This window comes from Triticum aestivum, chromosome 1A (genome assembly GCF_018294505.1).
Source record: "Triticum aestivum cultivar Chinese Spring chromosome 1A, IWGSC CS RefSeq v2.1, whole genome shotgun sequence".
NCBI classification, from domain to species: domain Eukaryota; kingdom Viridiplantae; phylum Streptophyta; class Magnoliopsida; order Poales; family Poaceae; genus Triticum; species Triticum aestivum.
The window spans coordinates 417,346,558-417,357,509 of record NC_057794.1 but is presented as its reverse complement, the minus strand read 5'-3'; positions in this window follow the sequence as shown (position 1 = coordinate 417,357,509).

Below are 10,952 nucleotides of genomic sequence, written 5' to 3'. Positions count from 1 at the left end.
AGGAGGAGCTCACATAGAACGCGATGTTGAGCTCGAGGGAGCCGGGGATGCAGCGGTGGTGACGAACCGACGGCGAGGTAGTGGCGACCGAGGCGGAGGAGACAGCGGTGGCGAGCGCATGGGCCGCGTCGTCTCGGTTTGGTGCTCAGGATGGATGAAGCTGGCCACGGTGGATCTCCAGGATGTGTTCCCTCACGCCGGAGACGTCGGTGGCCGTGAAAACGCTGACGAGGTAGCGGTCACCGCATGATCTCATGAGATCGATTCGGTCCAGAGGGGAAGGGGGCAATGGGGATCGAGGGGGGAATGTTTGAGACGGGGGTTAGGGTTTCGGTGGACGCCTTTATAGGCCGGGGGGAGGTGACGTGGTGGCCATCCGGCCATGGCACCGTCGGATTGTTGCCATGCCATGGCCTCTGCCTCTTCGTGTACGTGAGGTGAGGTACAGGAAAGGCTGGTAGTGGGCTGGACCACGTGCATTATGGCCACTAGGGTCTAGTGGCAACAGTGCAGTTTTCTATTTTTTTTAATTTATGTTTTATTCTGTCTCCTAAGTTTTGTATTTCCTTTTGCTAGAAAATGATTTTTATTCTATATATAAAATTTGTCACATAAATGCTAGTCAACATTTTAGCTAGCACACAAGGTTTCAAGTCAATGTGAAAAACTAAAATATTTGTTTATTTTGCAACGACTATTTTATTTGTTGTTGGGCAACTTTATATTTTACTAGGGATTACTCGATGAGTCAAATGACGTTAGTTTCAACATGACAATTAATCAAGGGGATTTATATTAAAATCTGAACATTTTAGTTTTATAGTTTGAGGAAAATTAATAATTTGACTTGTCTTTTAAATTTGAAATTTGAATCGGTTTCGAATCAATGCGAGTTTATCAAAAGTAACCGAGGTGACGTGGCATCATTACCAGAGGTTCAATGTATCCTAGTTATCCAAGCGTCACACCTCACTAGCGGTAGATCTTCACGAAGTAGGCGATCTCCTTGCCCTTACAAACTCCTTGGTTCAACTCCACAATCTTTGTCGGAGGCTCCCAAGTGACACCTAGCCAATCTAGGAGACACCACTCTCCAAGAAGTAACAAATGGTGTGTTGATGATGAACTCCTTGCTCTTGTGCTTCAAATGATAGTCTCCCCAACACTCAACTCTCTCTCACAGGATATGGATTTGGTGGAAAGAAGATTTGAGTGGAAAGCAACTTGGGGAAGGCTAGAGATCAAGATTCATATGGCAGGAATGGAATATCTTGGTCTCAACACAAGTGTAGGTGGTTCTCTCTCAGAAAATGTGTATTGGAAGTGTAGGTATGTTCTGATGGCTCTCTCAACGAATGAAGAGTGGGTGGAGGGGTACATATAGCCTCCACACAAAAACTAACCGTTCCACATAATTTACCAATCTCGGTGAGACTGAATTGAGAAACTCGGTCGGACCAATTTAGCAAACCTAGTGACCGTTAGGATTTTCGCTGGGACTGAGATGCAACTCGGTAGGACCGACATGGTTAGGGTTAGGGCATAACGTAATCTCGGTGTGACCGATTACACAAATTCGGTGGGACCGATTTTGGTAATAAGCTAACCAGAGAGTTGGTCAGGTAAACTCGGTGGGACCGATCGCTCATTTCGGTGGGACCGAAATGTTACAAAAGGGAAACAGAGAGTTTACATTGCAATCTCGGTGGGACCGATCGCTCATCTTGGTAGGACCGAAATGTTACGAAGGGAAACAGAGAGATTACAACCCCATCTCGGTGTGACCGAGATCCCTATCGGTGAGACCGATTTGCCTAGGGTTTGTGGCAGTGGCTATGACATCTGAACTCGGTGGCGCCGGATAGAAAGAATCGGTGGGGCCGAGTTTGACTTTTGGTTAAGGTCATATGTGGATGTGGGAAGGTAGTCGAGGGTTTTGGAGCATATCACTAAGCACTATGAAGCAAGAACCTCATCAAGCAACACCTCATCCCTCCTTGATAGTATTGGCTTTTCCTATAGACTCAATGTGATCTTGGATCACTAAAATATAAAATGTAGAGTCTTGAGCTTTGAGCTTGAGCCAATCTTTTTGTCCTTAATATTTTGAGGGGTCCACTTTCCTCATCCATGCCATGCCATTCATTGAGCTTTTCCTGGAATATTAATCTCGGAATAGCATTATCTCAATGAGCTATATGTTGTTAGGAATTACCAAAACCACCTAGGAATAGTTGCACTTTCAGATACCCATACCCCTCTCCAGATTTGCAAATAAGGCCTTCCCTCGTTCATCCTTTTCTCCCACAAGATAAACTACTCATACAAATGCATCTTGATGCATGCAACGCATGGGCATCTTGCTAGTTCTAAAAACATGTCCATCATTTGCCACACTACTGGTTGCAGATGAAAAACCTACCCAAGCACAGCGTGATATAGGAGCAACGCACAATTACAAGCTGATATTCTGTTGGACAATGGAGGCTATAACCAATTACTTTTACGGGAACAATAGCACCCAGGAAATTTGAAGGGTAGGTATGAACAAAATTGGAACTGCACATGTACTGCTAAGTGATTCAATACACACATTACCAATCGAGGAGGAGAACAATGGTCGCGGCGACCTCTGCGAGTCATGGTCGGCAACGGGAGTCAGTTCATTGTCCACGACGGTGGTACTTCTGCGCTTGGCGTCGGCTTCCGGGAAGCAGATCCGAGACCGCGAAAGACAATGCCGGGGAAGAGGCTCCGTGTACGTGTACGACGGTGGACCGGCTCCAGTGCGGCGTACGAGGTTGTCGATGAGGCAGATGCGCTGCAGTGGACGAGTGCACCGATGTAAAGGGGAGGAACACAAAGGCTGCGGTGCCGTGGAGAAGTCTATTTTGCGGTGGGGATAGAAAATGGGGAGTATTCAGGTGTACTACTCTGGGTGCCGGGGTGGGGTTGGCTGGGTAGGGTGAACCTGAAGTTACGAAAACAGCCCCCTACCAAGCGTCATCCGTAGGCCTATTCCGAAGGCTATGATGGTAACTTCCCACTGCTCGAATCAGGGGCGCGGGAGATTTTCTCCCCGGCCTCAAAATTTTGTGACACTGGACTCCCCGTGTGGCGTGTTGAGTGATTCGGCTAAGCAACTAGCGAGTAGTAGTAGTAAACTCTGCATATTAGGTTTGACTGAAGTCAAACTTCCTAAAGTTTGACCAAGTTTATAGAAAAATATAAACATTTACCATAACAAATATGTATGATGTGAAAGTACATTCAATAATGAATCTAATGGTATTTATTTGTTATTGTATATGTTAATATTTTTTGTTATAAAGCTTTCTGAGAGTATACAAAACTTGACTTTGACTAATGCTAATACACGGAGTACACATTTGTTTTCTTAGTTTGTAGTGAACTAATCATTTGTTGAAATTGTGAAATAAATATATTATGCTATTGATTTCTAATGTAATGGTCTATACAATTCAATAGTTACAATCATTGTCGAATCCCAAGATGTATACAAGGTCTATAGTACTTCACAACATGCTCAAACTCACATAATCCCAGTCAAATGAGAATCTAAATGCAATTCATAGTTATTACTTTGCAGGATGCAACAAAAACAACCATAACTCTACATCAGCCATTATAGAAGCAACATTTTGACATATCCCAATGTGTGAATGAAACGTGCAGAGAGAGCTTTTGAAGATGGAGCAGATAGGGCGGGAAAGATTGTATGTATGTGGACGAGAGAGTAGGAGACAAACCTAACGAGACAGACAGAGAGAGAGGAAGAAGTTAGGTCTATGAGAAAGATGGATACATGTATTATACATGAGATGCATGTGCATCTGGATTCTGTATACGTGGAAGGAGAAGAGACAACATGTTTGATGAGAGAGCTGGAAAAACATGGAGGAGAGGGGAAGGGTCTCGTGGGTTGAGGGATTGACAATTTTGTGTGGGGCGAGAGGGATTGGTAATTTTGTGTAAGAGAGAGAGGGTGGGAGGAGGAGTCAGTCAGCCGTCGTCACATCACCCTGCTTCCAAATGACCCCGCATTCTCTAGCGCGGTGTGGTCGCCGTCTTCGATCTGCTTGATGCCCTCTTTGATGATTGAGGTGTTGTGCATGTTGGGGTGCAAAGAAGCACAAGCGAGAGTGGTCGTCGTATAACCTTGGATGGGGATGAATTGTGTGCTCGGGGGAGTGTGTGTGTGTGTTGTGCTGCGTGTCTCTCTCTCTCTCTCTCTGTGTGTGTGTGTGTGTGTCAGATATTGAGAGAAAACAAACCTAAGGAGAGAAATGGGTATTCACAAAGAGATTGTGCAGGCCCTGAGGTGGGCAGGGGCCGGGTGAGGGTGTCAAAATGTGCGCATTGATGCATGTGTTGCATGCAACCGTGCGAGGGACGGACGAATCGAGAGAGATGGTTGTTGTGTTACGGATGCTCCTCTCTCTGTCTCTCTCTCTCTCTCTCCCTCTCTTTCACACACACACACAAGTAAGGCCCTGTTTGGTTCCAAATAAGTCACTAATTGAAAAGTGCAAAAAGTGACTTATTTTGCCAAACAGACCCAACTTATAAGTCACCCCAACTTATAAGTCATAAGTTGCTCCACCCCAACTTAAAACTTATAACTCACCCCTTTTTACGTGGGTCCCATCACCTTTACATTAAAAACAAGGTGGGAAGGTGTGGTCAGGTGACTTATAAGTCATATGACAACCAAACAGGCGTGACTTATAAGTCACTGATTTTAAGTCACCTGACTTATAAGTCAGGTGACTTATTGGAACCAAACAGGCCCTAAACTAGAAGACCATTCTCTCATGTATACACAACGTATCGGCATCTATCTATGTCTCACTCATGCATGATCATTTGCACATTCGCACCTCTCTATGTATGTATAACACGCACACCGTCTCCACATTACCCTTCCGCCACAACACACATATGGACACATACACACGTTCTCTCTCAGTAACACACACAAAATCAGTATTAAAAAACTAGGGCGCACCTAAAACGTCCAAATCCAAATAAACACGAACTGGAGCTAAATTCAAATATATGGAAATATTGAAGCGTCAAGAACTTCCACAGGAAAAAAAGTTGAGTAATATTCGAGGATTGTTTTCACACACACAAAAAGGTTTGGTGGATGTCCTTCGAGCGCGACACGGTGACGCACCATTTGATCAACCGCACGGCCGCGGTTCACGCGCTTGCACAGGATTCTGTATCGTGGCTGTGGTACTAACTAATAAAAGTGCTGCCTAAGTCTAATGTTTACGTGTACTAGTACGGTTTTCTTTTAAGTTTGACCAACCTTATGTATATAAAACTAAAGTAAGCTCCCGCACGCGCACTCAGCAATATGCCGCCGCCTCTCTTGCGCATGCTGGCACCTGCCTGCTCCGGCAAACAATTTCTCGCCCATCACCGCCGTGTCGCCACCATCCATGTGCCATGAAGCCAAAGGCTCGCCCACTCACGTCGTCTGCAATCCCTCCTCGCGATGCCGCCGCGCTGCCAAGCACGCGAGCAGCTGGTGGAGCCGCGTCTATGCACGCAGTGTACGAAGAGGAGGACGAGCGCGTGCTCCAGCACGCCGGCGAGGAGGAACTACCGTGTCATTGTCGTCTCCGGCCGCGCGGAGGAGGCGCGCATGGTGGTTGTCGCGGCGAAAGCCGGTCGCGCACGCATCGAGCCCGCAAACCGAGTGCGGACACGGAATCTACCTTCGAGACCTTGAATGCCATGTGGATCCTGCAATCTGAAGGAGCAATTTGGGTCAGTCGACTCATGTGAGCCGTTTGATGCAACATGGATGGCTAGAAGGGCTTCTTCCACCTCTTCTGCCGTCTTCTTCCTTCGCTCCGTCGAACTTCTTTCACAAATCGACTGACCCAAATTATACTACTAGTATGAACGTATGAAGTACAGTAGGAACACGAAGATACGAGCAGTAGTACCAACTGCAAGAAGAACAGTAGTAAGACATAGTACTAGTACTACTGTAAGTACTAAAGAGTTCAAATAACGAGAAAGAACATAAACATAGTTCTGCTGGAGCCTCAGCACAACACACCCTTGAAAACAAACTAAGCAACTAATCCACTTGACACTGCAGTAGAACCAGCATGAGCGACGGCACTGCCACCTACTTAGAGTTCGAGTCCACGTCCTCAACTTCGTCCTTGTCCCTCTTCCTCTTCCTCTTCGCCGACGCTTCTTTGCTTGAACCGGACACTAGGCTCTGCTTCTTCATCCAACCCTTGAAGATATTTAAACAAAGGTAGGCATCCATTGCTGCGTATAGGATGTGATCTTCATCTAATGTCTTCGACTCCCATGCATGATGAAACTCGTGATGAGGTTTCTTCAGTTTAGCATACGAAGGATCAATCATGGCTGCTGCCAGGGTCACCATTGAAGGTTGAGAGGAGGACACCAGGCTTGCCTTCTAGAGATCGAAGGGCTGGCCTACAACGAGACCTATCCGACGCAGGACATCCCTCTCGTTCTTAAAGCCTACAGTAACGAATTTCACTCTTTTGTCCTTGAGGAAGTTCATAAAATCCTGGCACTCAACGTCGGCATGGCATATGTGGTAGACCAAGCAAATGTTATGTATGCAAACCTGGATCACGGTGGGCTTCTTCCTCTCTTCATCCTTTAGATCCTTCTCTCGTCCCAGGACTATGGTGTACTCAACATCTAGCCCAGCGACCACGGTGGGCTTCTTCCTCTCTTCATCCTTTAGATCCTTCTCTCGTCCCAGGACTGTGGTGTACTCAACATCTAGCCCAGTGACCCACTCATCCGTTGAACTGTTGAACATGCGTAGGAAGCGAGCAAGCCATGCTTTCACCGTTCGGATCCACATGTGTTGATGACGATGAACTGATCACCGGTGATGGCTCTAACCTAGTACTCAGCGGCGACCATGGAGATTTGGGAGGCCATGGATTTTGGAGGAGGGTTAGGAGAAGTTGAACTATTGTACTCCGCAAAAAAAACTAGGAGCGAACTAATGTGAAAGGACGGGATGACTGGGAGCGAACTATTGTAAGGTAGAAGACGGGGACGAGTAGGGCATGCGAACGGCGTGGGGTTGCTGGCTTGCCCGGTGGATAAACAGCTGCAAGCCCCCAAAGAGTTCTCAAGAACTATGCGGGACCCACTAGATGTCATGTCTACTAGACCCATATCGTAGGCCTGACGGTATAGCTTATGCCTGTTCGCACGCCATGCCGGCGCGTGGATGTAACTTCACTTAATTCCGTAAAATGTCGCGCCTCCCACGACCTTCGCCTCCCTCGCGCGGTCGCGCCCTTTGAGACTTCGACTGGCTATAAATGAGCAATTTTTTGCCTTTTTTTAGACAAGCAATTTTTTTTGCCTACTCTTCATGCATGATACTCCCTCTGGTCCTTTTTACTCCCGTCAACCGTTTGCAAAGTGTTTGACCAAATTTATCCTTTTTTTGAACACCACCTTATATTAATTAACCAGCCACACCAATACACTCATTTGATACAATATTCACCACACAGGGAGGTATGTTATTTACAAGAATACCATCTAATCTATTGTCAAAGCTATACTTAGCGATTAAGTGTGCCACCTTATTGGCCGAACGGCTAATCTTTGACAATTGAAGATTGTTGATCAACTTCGAGATGGTCAATGCTTTCATCTTTAGGTCACGCATAGCAGACCTGTCATAGTCCCCCGATGCAAGAGACACTACCACAAAAGCTCAATCAATCTCTAAAATTACAGGATTATGAAGAGAAATACCTATGTAGAGACCGGCGATGCAAGCCCTAAGCTCCGCTTCCTCCACGCTTTGACAGGCATCAATGAAATCCCACGACCAAATTTATACCAAAAATATCTATATTTACAATATTGATTATAATGAGTATAAGAAATACGTTTTATAATGAGTGTAAAAATATTGATTTGACATTGTGAATGTTGACACATTTTTCTATAAGTCTGGTGAAAGTAGAGGTACATTGACTTCAGACAAAACTTAAATGCACAATGCGGACTAGTTCCTCCGTCCAGGTGCATGCCATGTCCTATCTTGTCATCACAACAAGGTTAGCTATTAGAGTACCACTACCTCTGTAGGATCGAAAGTATGTCTAGAGGGGGGGTGATTAGACTACATGACCAAATAAAAACTTAACCTTTTCCCAATTTTAGTTCTTGGCAGATTTTAGCTATTGTAGGACAAGTCAAGCAATCATCACACAACTCAAGCAAGCATGCAAAGAGTATATTGGCAGAGGAAAGTAAAGCATGCAACTTGCAAGAATGTAAAGGGAAGGGTTTGGAGAATTCAAACGCAATTGGAGACACGGATGTTTTTCCCGTGGTTCGGATAGGTGGTGCTATCCTACATCCACGTTGATGGAGACTTCAACCCACGAAGGGTAACGGTCGCGCGAGTCCACGGAGGGCTCCACCCATGAAGGGTCCACGAAGTAGCAACCTTGTCTATCCCACCATGGCCATCGCCCACGAAGGACTTGCCTCACTAGCGGTAGATCTTCACGAAGTAGGCGATCTCCTTGCCCTTACAAACTCCTTGGTTCAACTCCACAATCTTGTCGAAGGCTCCCAAGTGACACCTAGCCAATCTAGGAGACACCACTCTCCAAGAAGTAACAAATGGTGTGTTGATGATGAACTCCTTGCTCTTGTGCTTCAAATGATAGTCTCCCCAACACTCAACTCTCTCTCATAGGATTTGGATTTTGTGGAAAGAAGATTTGAGTGGAAAGCAACTTGGGGAAGGTTAGAGATCAAGATTCATATGGTAGGAATGGAATATCTTGGTCTCAACACATGAGTAGGTGGTTCTCTCTCAGAACATATGAGTTGGAATTGTGTATGTGTTCTGATGGCTCTCTCCACGAATGAAGAGGAGGTGGAGGGGTATATATAGCCTCCACACAAAATCCAACCGTTACACACAGTTTTCCAATCTCGGTGGGACTGAATCAACAAACTCGGTCGGACCGAAAAGGTAAACCTAGTGACCGTTAGAGATTTTCGGTGGGACTGACATGCAACTCGGTAGGACCGATATGGTTAGGGTTTGGGCATAACGTAATCTCGGTGAGACCTATTACACAAACTCGGTGAGACCGAGTTTGGTAATAAGCTAACCAAAGAGTTGGTCAGGTAAACTCGGTGGGACCGATTTGCTCTTTCGGTGAGACCGAAAAGTTACAAAAAGGAAACAAAGAGTTTACACTACAATCTCGGTGGGACTGATTCGCTCTTTCGGTGAGACTGAAAAGTTACGAAAGGGAAACAGAGAGTTTGCAATCCCATCTCAGTGAGACCGAGATCCCTATCGGTAGAACCGAATTGCTAGGGTTTGGCAGTGGCTTATGACAAGTGAAACTCGGTGGCGCCGGATAGAAAGAATCGGTAGGACCGAGTTTGGCTTAGGGTTTAGGTCATATGTGGATATGGGAAAGTTGTTGAGGGTTTTGGAGCATATCACTAAGAACATGAAGCAAGAGGCTCATTAAGCAACACATCATCCCTCCTTGATAGTATTGGCTTTTCCTAAAGACTCAATGTGATCTTGGATCACTAAAATATAAAATGAAGAGTCTTGAGCTTTTGAGCTTGAGCCAATCCTTTGTCCTTAGCATTTTGAGGGTTCCACTTTCACATCCATGCCATGCCAATCATTGAGCTTTCCTGAAATAGTCATCTTGGAATAGCATTAGCTCAATGAGCTATATGTTGTTATGAATTACCAAAACCACCTAGGGATAGTTGCACTTTCAGTCTCCCCCTTTTTGGTAATTGATGACAACATATAGATCAAAGCTTCGACAAATGATAATAAGCATGAAATATATTGTCGCTTTGAGAAGTATGTGACAAGTAAGAGCTCCCCCTAAATTTGTGCATATTTAAAATTTGCTTTGGACTGCAAATGCACAAAGAGTTAGAGTCATGGGTTACTCTTCCATGTCACATACATCTTGGTGGAGCGTTTAAAATGATAAGAATGAAATACATGCACTCATCACCAAGAATAGTGAATTATCACATAATATAGATAAGATGATAATATTAAGCAAACATTAAGTGTAGCTTATGATCAAACACATGATCATCAATGTCTCACGAGCAATGACATAGTATCTCACACAAAAGCAAACAAAGTTCGAAAACCACCAAATAAAACAAGAGAGAATAAAAGCAACACTCTCTCTCGAAGCCTATGATCTATACATTTTCTCCCCCTTTGGCAACAAGTTACCAAAAAGTTCCTAGAAAATGCATAGTGCTAAGTCGACACTCAGGCTTGATCTTCAGGTGGTGGTGGAGTCCGGAGCACTCCAAGGACGAAGCCTTCTGTAGACGTGGTCGGAGTCGAGGCTGAAGTGGATGCTGGAGCTGGTGGAACTGAGGCTGTAGCTGGTGCAGACGTGGTGGCTCTGGGGTCAGCAACTGGCACTGCAGACGACCTCGGACCTCATGGCACTCTGGCAAAGGCATCAGTTGTAGTCTTGCCTCTCCTCTCCTGCATGTCATCCTGGAGCTGCTCCACTGCAGTCTGAATCTCTGTCACTTTGACATCCAAGTCATAGAACTTTTGTTCCATGATCCTCTTTAAGCTTGCCTGGTTCTGAGTTAGGGTGGCTAGTCCTTGCTCAATCCGTAGGGTGGATGCAATCAAGTAACCAAGCTGCTATTGTTTGGTTTTCAGGAAATATTCAGATGCCTCCTCTTGAGTAGGCATCTTGGCAGCTTTCTCCTTCCTCGCCTTCTCCTTCTTGGCTTGTGCTTGGGCAGATGATGGCTCATTCTCAGTCATGACCACTTGATTATCTTCAAAGTCTGGATGGATGGGCAGGTGTTCCTTGTCCAATAAGTATATGCCCGTGCCCATCTTA